The sequence below is a fragment of the Anser brachyrhynchus genome (assembly GCF_964034855.1).
Source record: "Anser brachyrhynchus genome assembly, chromosome: 3".
In the NCBI taxonomy this organism is placed as follows: Eukaryota; Metazoa; Chordata; class Aves; order Anseriformes; family Anatidae; genus Anser; species Anser brachyrhynchus.
Genome location: NC_137696.1, coordinates 76,047,405 through 76,065,986, shown reverse-complemented (window position 1 = coordinate 76,065,986; position 18,582 = coordinate 76,047,405). Strand labels below are relative to the sequence as shown.

Genomic DNA, 18,582 nt, shown 5'->3' with positions numbered 1-18,582 from the left:
TGAAAAAATAAATCTCCATTTGCATGGGCTCACTGGAGAAGTGATATTTCCTAGTGACTCCTTTCCCTGGAGACTACACCTACAATGCCCAGGATCCCACTGCCAGGTTGGTGGGACCAGCCTGCTGCAAGCTGCACCTGCACTTAAATATGTGAAACCAGGTGCAAGCCTGCTCTGTATCTAAATCTGAGCTCGCAACAAGTTGGATGGCAGTGACCCCTACAGTGTATCGCATAACCATTTTTATTCAGTCCTCCGGAGGGGAGGAAGGGGAACAGAAGGTATAAGAACACGCAAGTGTGATGGAGCAGGAGTTTTTGTATCAACTGAACAGTGACAAAAATACCCCGAAGCACGTGCAGAAAAGAGCAAAGTTGATGTCACACTCCCTACAGCAAACATCTGAATTTGCAAATTTAATGCTCTTCTTTCAGTGGAGCATTTGGAGAGCTTGTTAACAAAAACAAAAACCCAAAACCAAAACAAGAAAAAAAAAAGCACAGAAAAACAGTTTATCACTTACAAAATTCTGTCATGGATCTTCAAGTTGCCATAACATCATGGTTCAAAGGTCTCTGCTGCTGTGCCAGCTAAGAAAGCCAGAGGTGCAGCAGCATGTGGTGCTCTACTGCCTGCTGTCATACCAGTCCTTCCTTATTTCTTCTCCAGTGGCTAACGCAGGAGGGTCCTCCAGACGGATGGCCCACAGACCGACTCTCTTTGGATCATCTCGACTTCAGCCTCCCAAAAACCCAACAGCTAAACTAAATGCATTAGCAGCGAGACTTGGGAAACACTTGGGAGAATGTGTGACAGAGACCAAGACACAACAAAGATCTGCTCTGCCAGAGGCTGGAATGCAGCCTCCCTGTGTGGGGTTACCTTGAACACAAGAGGAACAGAGCTTCACAACTGTTAGAGCAGACTAAACCCAGCCCAGTCGGGACTGGAGCTCTGGCCAGGGGACAGGCTGCATTCCTCACAAATCTTATGGACCAGCTTTAATGTTTACCACACCCAGTGGCACCACCACGCACATCTTTTGGATGGAGGAGACTGGAAGAAAAGAAACAGACTAAAATTGGAGGAATTACTAGCACAGCGCAGCAAATCTCAGTAAAACCCAAGATATTTTAAATGCTCAAGAATTTCCACACACTTTTCTTCCTAAAGAGGCACGATAATCGTCAGCCAACAGGAAGAGATAATGAAGTTACACAACAGAAGCACATCATGAGGTGTGTCAGTGCCCAAATTAATTACTCTGGAAAACTAAAAGCTACTAGAAACAGGACCAAAATACACCAGGTCATCCATAATTACAAAGAACAGCTAATGATTCTGTCAAAGCCTCTCGTGGGCATGGCAGAATACAGGTAATGAGGCACAAGTTATGGTGGGTTATTTTTGCAGTAAGAGCATATATTTCAAGCTCTTTGCAGATAATACATAGTTGATCTGTAATACTTTATGTCAGAAACTTGACAAGTGAGAAGAATCACCACGAGAAATTCCACAGCATTTTTGGTAGACGTCCTGGATGTAAATAATTGTGCCATGGAAATCGGACACCCAGGAATGCACAAAGCATCACCATCTTTCTAAAGGCAAACAAACTTAATATGCATAAAGTTATTGAAAAGCTGTTTTCATATAATCTCTAAAAATCAAAGCAGGCACTACCTGCTAATTTTTCATTTGTTTAAAATAAAGAAAGAGGAATCTGACTGTCCTTAATGGGACCCCCCCCCCCCCCCCAAATACCAGAGGAGTGTCTTAGCAGCTGAAATACAAATTTTCCATGATATGACTGAGCAACTAAAAATAGCCGAAACCATTGTTTAAGATGTGCAGTTGCTTTGAATGTATTGACAAGTGTTCGGATGGAAGCACAGCATCTCTGATTTCAACTGAAACATCAAAAAGCCCAGCGCTTGGGAAGGTACCCCTGCCTAAATTCAGAGTGAAAGGAGCAGTGGATTTCCCAAGTATACTTTCAGTTTCAAGACCTGTGTTTCAAGCATTCACAGAGTTCCTGGAAAGAGTAAATCTATAAGAAAGGACGAATGTACAGCATCACACCTGCTGAAGGAAGCACTCCTGGTACTCCTCGCAGTTGTGTAAGTATTTCATGTGCTGGAGAGATGGTTGCTCCATGACTGCCTGCTGAACAACACGAGTGTTCAACACAAGGGTCAAATATGTAAGTGCCGAGCAGTATCTGCTCTGACATCCACGAGGCTGCTTTACAGAAATCTCATCAAAAGAGGCCTCTACTCACACTGCTCAGGAAGATATCATCAGCTCAGCTGAGTGAGTTTTAAATTCAGTCAAGATTTCCCTCACAGCATTCGAGTATACTTCTCTAATCAGCTCCTACATCCATAATGAATTTTTGATCTGGAGTCTGCATGACCTTTTCTAGGACTTTGATCCAGGATGAATACATAACTTCTGTGCCTCTGAGCTCAGATGATATGTCAGGATAAATTCAAAATGTTCTCTTGGTGCTCAGTCGTTCTTGAATTCAGTGGGTTAGGGACAGAGACTGGTCAAAACTATTTCCTTGCCTTGTATTTTTTGCAATTATTTTTAAAATCTCTGTGAATCTGGATTGCCGTAGGCAAACCTACAGTGGGCAGGGAGATGCTTCAGAGATCCTTACAGACAAGAAAGTCAAGGCTCCTGATTATTCTACCTCAAAACGAGATTTTGCAAACTGTTTGAAGTAAAAAGAGGGAAAGGAACAGCTGAGAAAACAAGCAAAAGTTGCAGAGGCTGTTTACATATTATAATGGAAAACAATATTAAATTTTGGGGCAAAATCCTGGAGCATGGAGTGCCACAAACGCATTTCCAGGCTGGCTTGAAGAAATTCCAGGGTGGGTACACAGACCAGCAGGGAGAAGTGTCTCCATTCATTAGGTTATGTCTCCGAGCAACTCAGGAAAACAGGTGATTTTCAGGAGCATCAGTTTGTCAGCTAACCTTCTTCTGAGTTTTGAGATTCAGCCAAGTCAGCAGCCATGCTCCTCAAGTCTGAACATGAACTAAAGGTTGAGAAACGTTGTGCAAGTAGACTCTCAGTAAAACCAGACTGTGTTTTTTCCCTTACTGACAAGTTTGCAGCATCTATGTGATACCACATTTCTTTGGAGCCACAGGAAGCAGCTTCGCTGATGTGGGGTTGGAAGGGTCTTCTCCAAAACCCCTCTCTCACTGGCAGAGAAGATGCTCCACATGGATCAACAGTGAGCAGTAACAATGAGAAGCAACAAGGAAACACTTTTTTACTCTAAAGATGGTCAAACATTGGAATAGGTGCCCGGAGAGGGTGTAAACTTCCTACCCCTGGAGTGCAGCTGAATTTTGAAAGTCAAGGCCCTGAGCAACCTGATCTAATAGGACCTGTTCTAAGTGGGCATTTTGACATCCAGCAGTTTCTTCCAAGCAAATTTATTCTATGATTCTGATAAACGTGTTTCTTTCATCTCTTTCCTCTTGCTGCTCTTGAACTATGTTATTTCATTAAGGACAGCCATGGAGCCTAGACCAGCCTCAGCTGATGCAACTTTGAAGGGAAATTTAAACACAACAATCTGACTACCGGGTCTGCCCATAACCTTATTTTCCTTTGTGTTACACAGAAACACCATTTTTGCATTACAATGCTGCTTCTTGACCTGACAGCACCATGGCTTTGTCACGCAGAGATCAGCCAATATGTAAGGACACTGGACAGCTTCCAGTATCCAAGTATAGGGCTTATCACCAAAGAGCAAACTAGATATACATCCTATATTCTCTTGCAGTAACAGAAGTCCGCACAAAATCTCATGCATTAATGAGTTCATACTGCTGGTCTATAGCTCATCTTTGGGCCTACAACTAAATTCCAGTTAAATAATTGTATTCATATTTTCCTGTATATGGATATGGGTGGAAGCTTACAACACGCACAATTGTCAAAAAAGCCAAACTGTAGAGAAAAAATGCTTAAAAGATCTGCGGTAGGGTTTACCAAGGTACAGTTGAACAGGGCTTTTCATGCATTTGGCTGACTTTTTTTTTTTTTCTTAAATTCTGATCTTGGTCATCTTTTCTGATCTTTAAGACTATCCACGTTGCAGAAGGCTAGATGATCTACACTTACACATCTGCTAGCTAATCCTGATCCTTCTGTATGATGTAACAACATCTGCTTTGTGGTGTTGGTTTGTTTCTTTTTGGTTATTGTTTGTTTTAAATCGCAGAAAAGAATAAGTGTTCTCACAGAGCCAGTCTTTGATTTTCAGTTTTCTACCCCTGCAGGCTATCTTACTCTGAAGTCTTCTGCCAGTGGAGAATAAGCCAGTTTTCATCTGCAATCTGCACATGCTAGCTGAAGAAAAAAATTTCTGTCCAAGACCCTGCTTGGCCAAGGGAAAGAAAGGACATAATCTTCTGCAGGCATTTTTTTTTTCCAAGGGTGACGGTGATCAATTGGCACCAGCCACAGCTGCATGCATTGAGTCTCCAGGGGAGAAAAGCAAGATGAGAAAAGCAAGATGAATCTACAGACTGCTGTAAAACTGTTGGTGTTTTTGCAGGTTGAGCTGGAGATAAGTGAAAACTAGGAAGAGTTTTCTCAGGACTACTCACTTCTAGTCAGGGGCACGTCACTAATTATCTTTCATTCTTCTACGCCTCCTTCTCCTCCCAGTGGCACAACTCAGCCGCACAGATACATCACCCACAACACGCCACGTTCCCACAGCACCAGTAGGACCAGAAGCCTCTGGAAGTGTGGTGTCCAGAGACCAACCAGAGAAGCAGCAAAGTTTGTCATATGGGATGGAAAAGAGGAATATGAAGACTGGTACATCACACAGGAGCACTGACTGCCTCCTTATCTCACAGTAATAAGCAAAACGTCCTGGCTCCATGTGGAAGCTAGAGGCAAGTGTGCTGGTCAGATGCTTTGGAAACAGACAGGCAGATTTCACAGTGACTGGACACCCCCACTGCTTTGGGAGGTATGTGCTCCCCCTACATTACTATTTTTCTCCTGATTGTTTATACCTCTAGCATGCCTTTTTTTTTTTTCCCCTTGTTTTTCAGCTAGGCTTTGTGTTTCTTCTGTTACAGATCTTAGCTCAACCACTCTTCAGCTGAATATAACAGCTACAAACACAATAAGCAGATGCCACTGGAGCAAATGAAACTACATTCCTTGCCTTGAGGCCCAGCATGCTGCTTTCTGTCAATGCTTCTCACACTGTGAGCCCCCATACCAAAGGAAGAAAAATACATATAATCAACTACATCTCTGTGAGCTGTATTTCCCATCAAGTAAAAAGAAAAAAACACTGAAATAAACGTTAAAACAATCTGTCTGAAATTGTCATTGAAAACCAAAAGTGATCAAGATGGCACCACTTACCAGAATTTTCCCCCAAAACAGAGCAAGTTGACTTTCACCACATTTCCTCAAAAATGGCTCAAAAACATGCCCTGTAAAATGAGAGAGAAAGGGAAAAAAAAATAGTGAGTAGAACACCACAAATTACGTTACAGCTCTTTCTCACTCTCTGGCATATATCTCCAAACTTCCACTATTTTCGCTGTTTTAATGAATGAGGTAATTGGATGTGATCCCCTCACAACAAATTATCAAATTCCACCAGTATTATGCAAAATATTAAAGTAATTGCAGGATTCCTTCGGACTGCTCAGACACATCACCGTCACCGACATGACAGTGATTCAGACGTCAGGGATACAAGGTCAACAGCACGAGGCAAGCTGCGGCATAAAGCAAGCGCGCCAATTATTTCAGACCCATTCCTAAAAAATTGGTCAGTATCTCCTAGTGATTTTGCTTTACCGAAGTGCTTTTGAACTGGGATGCACGTAATGCTCTTGACAGCATCCAGTTTGAAAGCTACACAAAGAAAAAAAGGGCTGTGCCACGCTACATTTTTAGACGATATTAATTGCCCCCCGCTCTCCAGAAGAACAAAGGCGGAGAGCAAGTAAGCAAACACAGCATCCAGTCTGACACGCACGAGGGCCGGTTTGAACAACACGGAGAGCAGAAGTGACAAATGCCATCATTTAGCCAATGCTGAGTAAATTTCAAATGACAGCAACTCCTCATTTTCCCTCGAGGCGAAATCTTTGAAAGAGGAGCTCGTGGAGCACAGGCTAACAATGATGTTAAAACATTTATTTTGGAAGCGCCTGGAAGACGGAGCAGCTTACAGCTTTGCTGGTGTTCAGGTTTGGGAATGGTGGCTGTGCAGGAAACGGAGGAGGGCACACATTTCAGCGTCCTGGTGTCCAAACCAGCGAGGTCAGACTGAATTTGACCTGCTTTCAGAAACACTCCTGTTCCCCCCCCACCCCCCACCAAGTACATGGCTGACTTTTCCACGAGAGAGGCATCTGTGAAATTACTGCTGAATGAGTAATTTTACAACTACGCACAGCTCACTTCGGGGCCTGCATTATTGATGGAGAAAACCCACCCCAGCTGCAGAAGCAGCAGCAGATCTTTGCAGCAGTGCCTTTTGTGAAGGATGCTGTAGAAGGGGGCATGGCTTCTCCGCTCAAATTGCTTTTACTGGTCCTTGTTCCATGAAAAGAAGCTAGGAAAACAAAACTGCTCTTAAGGAACAAGCAAGCAAGTCGTCTTTAAAATCACGGCAACTGGGTTACGCTGTTCTAAATCCCGGTTAGAAAGCAGACCTCTGATTTCGTAAGGCCGAAATGTCATTTTGGCTGGAGAATTCAGGGTGGGGAGAGAAAGGAAAAAAAGACATTAAAAATCAGAAGACGTTTTTGTGAGAGGTTTAAGGAGTAGACATTTCTAATCACAAAACTGCAAATCACAGCGTATTCTTCCCTGCTTGCTTTCTTAGCTTAGTGGTTGAAAAAAAATCCTGGATGTACCAAGGAATAAAGAAAAAAAAAACAGCAAATCCTCCTCCCTTGACATCTATTGTACAGCTTGGCAGAATTTGTAATAACACTGAAAAAAAGATGGGTCTTAACCACTTTGCTCAGGCTTGGGGAAGGTGGTTATTATTCCAGTACCATCCGCTTCCCTCCTTAGCTTCCAGGCATTTGGCCTGGAAAGCAAAATCAAGTCAAGAAACTACTCCTGCCTCACAACTAATTGGATAACATCTGCATAGAGAAAAGTTGGGAGCTTAAGAGAGGAGCCAGGTTCGAATCAGTCCAACAGCACCTCAGCTCCAGCTTAGCTCATTATTTTCTCTTGCACCAGGCCAGAGAAGCGACACGTATGGGGAAACTCTGTACTCCACGCCGCTGGAGCCACGAATCCCTGAAAGGCAGAGGCTGGCACTGCTGCCAAAGCAGGCAGAGCCCCCCCGTGCTTGTGTGTAGCTTCTGGACACGGCCCTGGCCGTGCTCCCTCTCCCCAGCACACATGGCTGTGCACATTGGGATGGGGAAGCAGCCAGCATTAAAACCAGCTGGATGCAGGTGCCTTAGTACGTGCTGAAGGAGCCTCATCCGAGCCCTCAGAGAAACTGCGTATGAGAAAAACTAGTAAGAGGGCTAGGCAACGGGGTACCTAGCTAAAAGGTTGAGCAGAGATATGATTTATCGGTCTTGCAAGATCTTCTGAAGTTCGGGGGTGTCAGGTAGGAAGCTTGAAGCTTTTCCAAGGGATGCTTTTTGCTTGATTTTGGAAGTTGATGCAAACCAGGCCCTGCCTCTCCAGCTACTAAGGAGGTATCAGGGGATACAGCAGGGCAGGGAGGGAGAAGGGAAGGGAGCATTTTCTGCAGCAAAGCTGGGGGTGAGGGCTGGATGTGACATGCAGAGAAAACCAAAGACTACTCGCTCTTTCTTTGTATTCAGTCTAGGGGCTGTACAGAACTCAGCTTTAGCCTTAATGGTTTTCCTTCTACCTAACTACATAGAAGGAACATTCGTCTTCCTTGAGGGCTTTGGATAATGTTACTTATCTACAAATTCTGACCAGCACTTCTCAGAAAGCTTTGCTGACCTTTGGAGAAAACAGCATAGAAGGTGCAAATAAACGAACGTTAGAAGTGATGCAGAAGTAGAAACACTGTGAATGAAAACCTTTTCTGAACAAAATCACATTGAACTCCCCTTCCACTTGCCATCTAAAATCAAACACAAAATGAGGCTGTTTAAAATACAATCAGTTGAATAGGATTAGGTTTAAGCAACATCAGCTTCCCGTAAGTTGCTGCGACTTGCTACCCATCCCAGTCCAAAATGCTTACAAGGGGGTCACCCCAAACTGTGTCACACATATTGCTGCCAACGTGGAAGTGGCATTCAAATGAAAGCTGTCCAAGCATCTTCTCCTAAATGGCAAGGCATGGTAAAATACTTAGCAAACCACCAGATGTGAGAAATTGCTCTGAATCTCAAAGAAGAGACTTTATTTGAAACTTAAAAAAAAAAAAAAAAAAAAAAAAAGTAGTCTTGGGAGATAATCAGGCTTATTGTCTGCCAAGAACAGCCATTTCCTGTAAGCAGCATCAGCTTCAACAAATTGGAATTTTTTACTGAAAAAAAAAACAACAAAAAGCGATACCCCCTGCAGTGTTGCACATATACTAGTGGTGCTTTTAAGTAGCTTTGTGTACAAGTTGCTTTCTTTCTCTGCAGAGAAAAGTATTTTGTGAAATACGATGCGGTGAGTAGAATCACGTCACCAGCACGTTTGGTTTCCTTACTTTGTCTGCTTTATGAGACAACCCCTGTTTACCCTCATCAGTTTCCAGATATGTTTTTGTCAGTTCATACTGGGATCAGAATTAAGTTTATTACCACTGGCAAAAGAGAAATCACTGACAGCAGACACAGTAACTACTTTTTCCAAGCCTCCATGCCAAAATCCATTAACACCCACCAACTTCCAGGATCTTTGGAACAAGTCCACAATGAACAAACCTAGACAAGAACCCACAAACGAAAACGGATTTCCATTAAAGCAAAAATCCTTCAGTGACAATTTGCCCACTGTATGAAACATACAAAGCCATGACTTAAGGCATAAAAGCAGTTACGTGAAGGATTCTGGTCCGGTACATGCTGCAGGTGTTGCAGTTTGCACGCAGGCTTGGCCCAGCTGGAGGAAGCGACTGGCTGAAGTCATAAATAATTTTCAGATGGATCCCGGTACATGCAATTCAGTTTGTGATACTCAGACACAGAATGAAATCTAGATGATGATAAACATCTGACAGTTTTCTACTAGTGACGTGCTTTTGTTGCTGCCTTTTCAAACCTCGAGTAGAACCACGCATCCCTGGTTCTTGGGCTGCAATGTTACTTGGTAAAAATTGGGAAAAAGAAAGTTTTCAGTTTGGAGAACAGCTTACAAATAAAAGTGCCTGGACTAGGGTGCATAATCCGTAAATTAGCTAGATCCACTTTGTAAGGAAAATGTTGGTTACTCTGCCAAGCAACAGTCTTCCTTCTTCAAATGTTCTAACATAATTTGTGTTCATTATGCTACACACCATACCAAGGAGGTTTTGGGCCATGAATTAATCGAGGAAGTATTTTTCAGTAGTGGGTTGCTCTAGCCTTACAGTACCAAGGCCTGGAGTTCCTCAGAGCAGGTTGAGGACTCTACAGGAGGTTGCTGACACTTTTGAACAAACGCACAGAAGCGTGCTCAGTTTTGCTCGGGGTGCAGCATTTTCCTGATACTTCCCCCTTAAGATTTCTAATCTTATTTAAACAAGATAATAATATCAAAAACCACTTGGAAAACCCTTTTAAAAGCAATGTTGAACACAAGAAGAAGCAAATTTTCTGTATGCTGAGTTTATACGACGAATTTATAAAGGGACTGCACATCTTAAACTTAGCTTACATAAAGCAATCTTTTACTGTGCGATGCCAGATTATATATAAAGACCCCTTATCCAGTGAACATCTGAAAGCTTTCCAACAATAAAACGTTTACAGTTTAAAGGAAGCTTATAGGCTTGCTCTTAGACAAGGACAGAAGCCTCACTGTTACCCCGAGCCTCTTCCTTGCTGGGGGAGGGTCCCGGGGAGCCACGCGTGACACGAGGAAGCTCAGCCAGCATCAGGGGGAGCTGAGGCAGGAGCTCCTGCAAAAAGCAACTCGTGCAACTAGGGCAGGCACGACCCTGGGCAACTGCAGAGGAAAAGATACAGCAACACCATTACAAGACTCTGCTAAGACCAAACATTACGATTCTGGTTGATTCCTCCTCCTGGGTGACAAAATTTGAAAGAGGATGGTGGCTACACAGCAGGGCGGGTACCCTGCCTCTGCCACCTGAACCCCACTGGGTATCTAAAGCAGTTACCTGAAAGCTTTGTGCAGTTGCAGGACGTAAATACGGATAACCAGGTCCCTCTCCTAAAAGAGTCCCAAAGAAAGTTCATGCTATCAAAACAAAAACATCTGTCCCCACCATCAAACTTGCAGCTATATAAAAACCGCATCTTTCAAATTGCTGCCCTTTCCGTTCGGAGCAGGAGGAACTCTCCAAACAGATCCAAGGTCACTTTTGCAGTGCCAGCAAGTCCTGAGAAGCAGGAAAGAGGAGGGAAAAAAACTTTAGGAGAATAAAGAGGCTTTGCTTCAGCTTCTAGTTTTACGAAAAAAAAAAAAAAAAGGAAAAAGAAAAAACAACAAACCAAACCCACAACACAAAACTGTGCTAAAGACTATAAGCTAAACTGCTTCTTTTCTGTGCCACTTAAATCTCCTCGTGCACCAGATCTACTGACTCATCTTTAGCGTATGTGCTGCTGTCAGCGGGTCCCCATATCCTGCACAACCTTTACTTCCAGCCCTGCCCAAGCACGCTGCGTGGTTTCCTTTTCCCTGCGATGCTTCACTACCAAAGAGCTTCAACCCCTTACTGACACAGTTGATATTGCCAGCTCCGTACTGCTGACACTAGTTCCTTTTTCCCTCTCAACTTTCAGGCAGGCTAAACTAAAACAAACCTTTCTTGCAATCCGCTGCTTTCCTAGGCGTCAACTTGCTTTGTAACACGACAGCTACAGGCCCACAGAGAAAGCAGAAAACACAAAGAAGCTGGGAGCTGAAAGCAGAAAGGAGGCACCTAACTAAGCACTACAGCATGGGAAGGGCTAATAGAGGTAGAAGTGTGCAAATGTTTAAAGAGAAATATTGAGGGCAGGTACCACAAATAAGAAGATGCAAAAGCATTATGAAATACATTGTGGGACAACTAGGAGTTGTCATGAACAAGTGGAAGGGGAAGAGGTGGCATAAGAAGGAAAGAGAAGGGGAACTGGTGATTGAAAGGCAGGCAAGACCACTCATGAATCCTGCCTTTCAAAATCTGAGAAGATCCCAAAAGCTTTGGCATCCACACCACCTAAAAGAGAAGCAAGCATGTCTTTTAGCTGCCTTTTTAAGCTGGAAGCCAACTTGCGTGCCGCATACCTCACGCGTGCCGTGGGACCGGTCGGCCTCTGTGTCAGGCATCCGCAGCCACCTGGACTGAGCGATCCACAGGGGAACCTCCAGCCAGCTCAACAGGGGGCAGGCACCGAGGCTGAAAATGCCATTAATACACGAGGGGCATGTGATTGCAGAGACATACTTCAGTTCTCAAAACAGTAGGAAAATGACTTCATTAATTGCGGGAAGAGTGTTCGCATTTCTCTCTACAGAAAAATGAGAAGTGCTCTGCACCAAACAATTTTATTTTTTTTAAAGAAATGAATGGGTCCCATAGTCCTAAGAATAGATCGCACTCCCTGACCCTCTTAGCTGGCTCTCAAGAATGCTGCTGGGTACGGCTGGAGCTGAGGGAGGGCGCGAGGCCACTGCAGGCAGCGAGGCAGCACGCATCCCTCCCCTGCACCCCCGGCCTGCCAGCCCACGCTGCCTCGTGTCCCAGTGACACCAGGGGACTGTTTCTGGGACCAGGAAAGGGGAAAAAAGAACAGCAAGAAAAACAGCAGCCAGCATAATGTAAGCTTTTAGAACGTTTAGGATGTTATAGCCATGCCATACAACAGAAATGAACACACACATGTACGCTGTATGTGGAAGAAATGTATTTAGGTTGCAGCGCCCCCAGTGTCAGCCATTCCCCCTGTGCAAGAAATCACAAAAAATACACCCATGGGAAGAAACAGTCTCAAGTCATGGCCAATTTCCTTCAAGGCTTTAAACTTATACTGAAATTGAGCACCTATCCTGTATTCTTAGGACAAACTGGAGGTGAAAGGGATCCTGTGTATTACTAAGGACTTCTTGTAGTTCAGTCAGTCGATAGGATTAGGTATGTATGTGCAATGCTTTAATGGATTATTCACCCCCGAACAAGCTACCTGACGTTTCTGAGCGCAGCCTGGCCTCACAGGATTGACTCATCTCCAGGCCAGCACGTGGCAGGTGCCGTTCTTCTTCCCGTGCAGTAAAGCAAAGCAAAGCAAAGAGGTTCAGCGGTGTGTGAGCTACACGGAGCAAGCCACGAGACAGCTGGAAACTGAACAGGCAGCGCAGGGCCCCATCCATGTGCACAGATTATTGTGGCTTCCTGTGCTATGTCCTTGACTGTGGAAAAAAAATAGTTTGCACATTTGGTTTTCCTAACTACTGTAATTCAAAAATTGCCCCGGAGCGACACAAAGGAACAGCACTTTCTGCAAGGAACCCGCAGCCTGGGCGGGCTGGGGCTGGCGGAGCCGAAGCACCCGATCTCAGCAGGCGCTCCGCCACCTACGCGTGGTCCCATTGCCTGATGCTGAAGAGAAAACGTTGAAAAAATGCTGAAATTTTGCAAGAGCGAGCTATTTGTAAACTTATTTCTGTATCAAAGAAAGCCTGTAAAGGAAAAAGTAAACAGTGCAAGAAAAGAATACACCGATGTGATTAAGGGGCAAACAATGAAAACACTGCGCTGTAAACTAATGATTAAATACGACAAGCTGAAAACAAACTGTTTCCTTTTCGCCCTCTTCACGTTAATCTTTTAAGATACAAGGATGGGGAAAAAAAGGAGGTCAGAGTTTTAAAATCGTGGAGCTTATCAAATCCAAGATCAGATGAGTAGAGCAAACCTACGAAGAAAACATCCTCTCTGCCCACCTTCCGTCCCCAAAAAGGAAGCCCAGCAGTTACAACCCATCAGCTGCAGTGTCGGTCTGGTGTTTTTAAAGGATTGCTCTGGAGAGCATTTTTGCCTAATCCATTTTTATCTTTCTGAAAGTTTCAAGGTAAATAAATACTTCTTATCTTTCTGGAAGCTTCAAAATACTGTAACTTGAGGAATAGAAAACGTTGTGCTGTTTTATTTTTCATAATCAGACAAGTTGCATAAAGCAAATAAACAAGGTCCTTGCTTGTCACATGGCATAAAGCAAGGAAGGAATAAGAGCTTTAAATTAGAGAAGCACTGGTGTGAAAACCTATGTAAAGCTGCTGGTGGACTGAGGGTGGGGAAAAGGGAAAGAAGAGTGCTGTCTCCATGCTACATCATTGATTTACTTATTTACTCATTTATTTATTTTCATTATTAAATTTCATGTTGGCGAGTTCTGGATTCAGGAAAGTGGAAAAACAACCAAAAAATAGTCACTGTATTTTGACAGTTTACTTTCCAAAAAAAACCCCTGCTCTCTAGTAGCTTCCAAAAAAGACTCCCACATAATGAAAAACAGGAAATTAAATCCTCAGGACAACACAGCAGAAGTACAAATGAAAAGATTTTGCAGTGACATAATGCTTCAGCCTGGAGTGCAGATCAAGTCTTTATTCCTTCACGCTGTTCTCAAATCCATCAGGTCCCTCCTTCGAAAGCAAGTGTCCCAGCATGAACCAGAACAAACGCGGGGCTCTTGTAATTCCAGGATCGCGCTATATTAATACAAACCCCTCTGCAACACAAAAGCCACACAAAAGCCCTTATTTTGCTGAAATATCCTATGGATTTAACTGAGCATTTTTATGCTGAGCGGTATTGCTCAGCAATACCCCCTACTCCCTTGCTTTAAAGATTAAGCAAATGCCTGTGTGGGGGAGCTAACGAACCTGGATTTTCAGCTTGTTTGGGGCAGCCGGTGGTTCACCACCCAAGGAAATCGTGACTCCAGATGTACAACGTGAGCTCCTCCGGCACGAAGCTCCCCCACGCCACCAGGTGCAGCCTCCGTGCCCCGGTGCCCATCGGCACCAGCTGGGCAGCGCCGGCGGCCGGCGAGGAGGTGCCGGGGGCAGAAGCCCCCTCCCTGGATGGTGACAGCCTGGCAAGCTGTAGAGATGAGGCCTGACCCGCAGACGCACCGCTGACAGCCTCGCCCCCGCTTCCTCAGGAAACCAGGCTAAAAATCCGGCTTTCCCCTCGCTGCGCCCCCACCCCGCCCCCAACCACGCAGATGCAGCGTAGAAAAAATAATAAAAGAGTAGCGTAGATGTAAGGCTCGAGGGCTGTGCTGTATCCCAGAACAGCATCTGGATTACTGTCTCATGCATGTTTCAGAAGTGTCACTGGCTTCCTGTTTAATATTCTTGTTTTATTGCTGCACAAAGCCGGCCTCGTCTCTAGCAGCAATATATTACTCTCACATCCTCAGAGCGGATCCCTAATGAGGGTATTCTGGTTTCTTGATATTCAGAGACCTTCTGTCGGTATCAGCAGAAGATCAGCGTACGCCTGAGCGCCCAGAAAACAGAAAGGGAGAAGCCATCTCTCCGTGTTAAAACAGAGCCGTGGGATTAAAGGGAACTTGAGGGACCATCTAGGCCACGTCCCTGCTCACGCAGCATCTCCAGCACTAATGTTTTCTTTTTGTTAGGCCACCGACGCAGCTGGGGGAAAGCAGAGATGCTCGTGGGCACCGAGCCCCCTCCCCAGCCCGACACCCTCGCCATGCCGGCCTGCCCCAGGCCGCAGCCGCCCCAGTCGGCCTGGAGAGAGCTGCCCGCCCACGAACGCGGCCTGTTCACATCGCCATGGTTACGCCGCCGCTACTGCCGTGCACGCCTGGCCTATTTTTGCAAGCCTGCAATGGCAGGGGGTGTTGGCTACGGGCTTAATCTCAGCGAGGTCTAAAGCTCCTCCAAGCTGTCGGCTGCACAAGGGAAGGGCCACGCTCAACGTGAACACGGATCGTGAAGCGCCTGGAGCGGGAACTCCGCATCGCCCCAAAACCAGCTGAAAATTGGTGGATACAAACCCCTGTGTGCAACGCAAGAAAGGGCAAGCGCAAGAGCCAGCCAGCCTCGGCACGCTGGCAGCCCCAGGGCCTTTGGAAACATGCCAAGGAAAGAGTACTTTGACGGAAAGACCTGGAGGACAACAATAAAGTAGTCTTGCCAACGTTAACGGGGCGTGTGAGGTCCGCAGAAAACCCACAGCTGCCATTTGGAAAGCAACTCGTACCCGCTGGAGAGACTGGCAGCATGGGTGGCAGGAGGAGACCTCTGAGACCTGAAGGACAGGTGGAAAGCAGAGACGGAGAGGAAGGCTTTGGGGCTGAAGACAGGCGGCTGGTGTGCTTAAAGGAGTCAGCTGAGGAATGAGCAAGGGAGGCTACACTGTTAAGAAATGAGGGAGCTGGACAAATTCCCTCAGCAAAGACATTCGGGACAGACAGAACTATAATCTGTAGAGGGCAGAGAAAAGGATGCTGCCATAATTCAAGACATGAAATGAGCACTTGGATGTGAATTTCAGCAGCGTGGTCTGGAGAGCAGAGGGCATTTGTGAAGAGAGATCACATGTGAAGAGTCCGCTGATCTCTGACTGAAGATGAAGGGAACTTGGAGATGGACCCATGCAGATTTTGGCCTCGCTGAGGGACCCCAGTGTTGTCCATGGCAACAGAGACGGGAGATAATGGGGAGAGCTGCAGGTGGAGCTGTATCAATGGATTTCTGTTTAGCCATGCTGAATGAGACTTGATGACTTGGGATCCACAAAGAAGTGAAGAAAGCCCAATTGAGATTATAGCTTGGACAAGGAGAGAGAGGACTAGTTTTATGTTCCAGCTGTAAGAATCACGTATACGTATATCTATGCAGCTATGACTCTGTGATGACTTTTTACATGTATATGTGTATATATACATACACATATTGTATATATACATACACATATGAAAGATTATTTGTATGTAACATATATTTACATATATAGATGTAATAGATCTGTCTGTAGATGAAGGAACCCAAAATGAAATTGTAGTCAGAAGACTATGATTTGAGGAAAAGCACTGCCCTGCATCTCCTGCCAAACACAGAAGTGCAAAAAGGGCTCTGTCACTGTTCCTTTTTTGTACCATTACAGCTAGCGAATCCCACAGTAGCAAAACGGTTGCCTGATAACCCCATGGAAAGTTTAAGCAGTTAAAAGAAAAAAAAAGGTTGTGATAAAGAAATGGATGCCAAAGCAGAACACTGCTATTTGCAATATATTTCGGAGCCTTTACAACAGTGCTTAACCTCTCAGAGGAAGTGGGCTACGTCAGCTTCGGCATCCCACAGCGTGACAACCCGCTCCCTGCTGTGTGGGCAGCACCCACGTGGCCACGCGCCTCGCGGGGCAGGCCAGCAGCTACCCATGTCGGCAGTCGCCCAGCTCGTACAACAGCCCGTGTAATACCGGGGACGCGCTTTTCGGCCCGGTGACAGACGTGTGCTTAACCATGTGTCAAATCCACCGTCGTGCCGAGCACTGGAAACAAAGGACACGTTGGGAGCAGCACATCTGGGTCACTGCCTGCTCCCACCGTGCCCGCGAGCATCCCGGGGATGAGTGTGGCAGGGAGCGGGCTGAGAAACAGGGCTGGCAGCTCTCACCAAGTCCACTAGCCAAAAACCAGGGAACCCCGTCCTGGGACAGTTCTGCAGATGTAAACGGGGTTTATAAAAGCACATTCAGCCTCCGCGCTGCCCCCAGTAAGAGGGACTGTAAATCGCTTAGAATAAGGCAAGAAACAACACACAGAAAGCACTCGCAGGCTCCGCTTCTCAGTGCTGAAACTAGTTTGGACTCGCGCGTTTTGGAAATGTCACGTTTGATTTTGCCCTAGAAACCGCCCCGCGGAGCACAAGGCGTGCCATTCACCGGCTGTGGCACGGGGCCACCAGGAGCAGGGACATCTGAGAAGGAGCATTCAGAGCAGCACGTGCGCGGCCGCAGCGGCAAAGGCACCGAGTTATGAATTCTGGAAAATGTATGAATGGTACAGGCTGATGGTACGGTCCCTGCAAGTACAGATCCATAACAAGCCCCTGGGAAACAAGTGGGATATGTGCCTAAGAACCACAAAGAGGCAAGACTTTTTTTTTTTTTTTTCTTTTCGAGTATGAAAGCAAGCTCATTAATTTCCCCTCCAAAAGTCATTAGCACAATCTGGGAGCAGCTGCAAGGGTCAGTTGTGTGGATTTCAGCAGCAAACATCACCAGCAGCAGCTACAGGAGCCACTAAATCAATAGATCAATAGCCACGTTTTAAAAACAACCAACACACGCCAAAAATGTCAAGTTCACTTCTCTCACATGTATGCTTACATCTAATGGCAGAGTGTCAACAACATTTGGGACTACCACAGCCCTACAACGCCACTGGCACTGCAGCTGGGCAGCCTAGGCGGAACCGCTACCTGTCACATCCGCAGACCCTTCTCTCCGTGCCCCACAGCCGTGGCCACTGATGACAACCAGTTTATTGCGTCAGCTTCCCCTCCCCTTGTCACACACGTGCTCATCCACGGCTCGCCTCCACTTCTAACCCACCTGCACAGACACAGGGCCGTAGCAAGCGCTTTGAAGCACTGCACACATGACAGTGCATTGAGAAAGGGAAGTGTTTGACCTCAACAGGCGTGCACACGGGGAGTGGAAACAGTACGGTCCCCACAAGCAAGCAGACAGATTAAAAAAGGGCAGACTATGAAAGAGCATGTGTCTTCATAAACACAGATGTTTTATCAACCATCTGAACTCCCAGTTGCGTCCCTTTTCCAGACAGACACCTCGAGGTCGCATCGCCCAGCTCTGATAACATTTCAGCAGCCACCTCATGCACAGCGGGGAAGGGCCATGGGCTGGGCTTCAGACAGCCCAGCTTAAAAAAAACAGATTCAAATGGAAGTTGAAAGCCTTCTCCCAAGGAGAGGATTTCCAGCACTAGGCCTGCACAAGAGGAAGAAAATAAAAGCGGTGGTTTCTCGGTACTTATAGATGTGCCATACAGCTGGGACTGCTTATCTCCGCAGCATTCGCATCGCTCTAGCAGTAACAGAAGACATTTTTCTCCTGGGTAAGCTCTTTCTCACTCAAGTATCCACAGCGGAGCAATTACAAGCTTCCTAAAAGCCCAGCGCAGCTCTCAAGGTCTGCAGTAGCTGCAGCTTCTGACCAAGGCTGCAGCATCAGGAGAGATCAGGGCGGCACAAAGCCATGACGAGGAGGTCGAAATTTTAACCAGCAGTGAGCACGGGCTCCAGCAAGTTCCGCCCCATTTGCCTTAACAACGTACACGCCCAGTGGTCCTTTGCTATCAACGATGAAAAAAATGAAAGAGGCACATTTATGGAGGCTACACAAGCCTCAC

General features: G+C 45.8%; 1 protein-coding gene across 4 annotated transcripts in view; it reads right to left on the bottom strand.

Annotated features, from left to right (window-relative positions):
- The window catches only part of FYN (FYN proto-oncogene, Src family tyrosine kinase), a 134,927-nt gene that overhangs the window by 71,806 nt on the left and 44,539 nt on the right, over positions 1-18,582 (bottom strand). For all 4 annotated transcript variants that reach the window (XM_080586880.1, XM_080586884.1, XM_080586882.1 and 1 more), the window contains exon 2: positions 5,423-5,493. The gene's annotated coding sequence lies outside the window, so the exon portion shown is untranslated. The remainder of the gene's footprint in view (positions 1-5,422; positions 5,494-18,582) is intronic.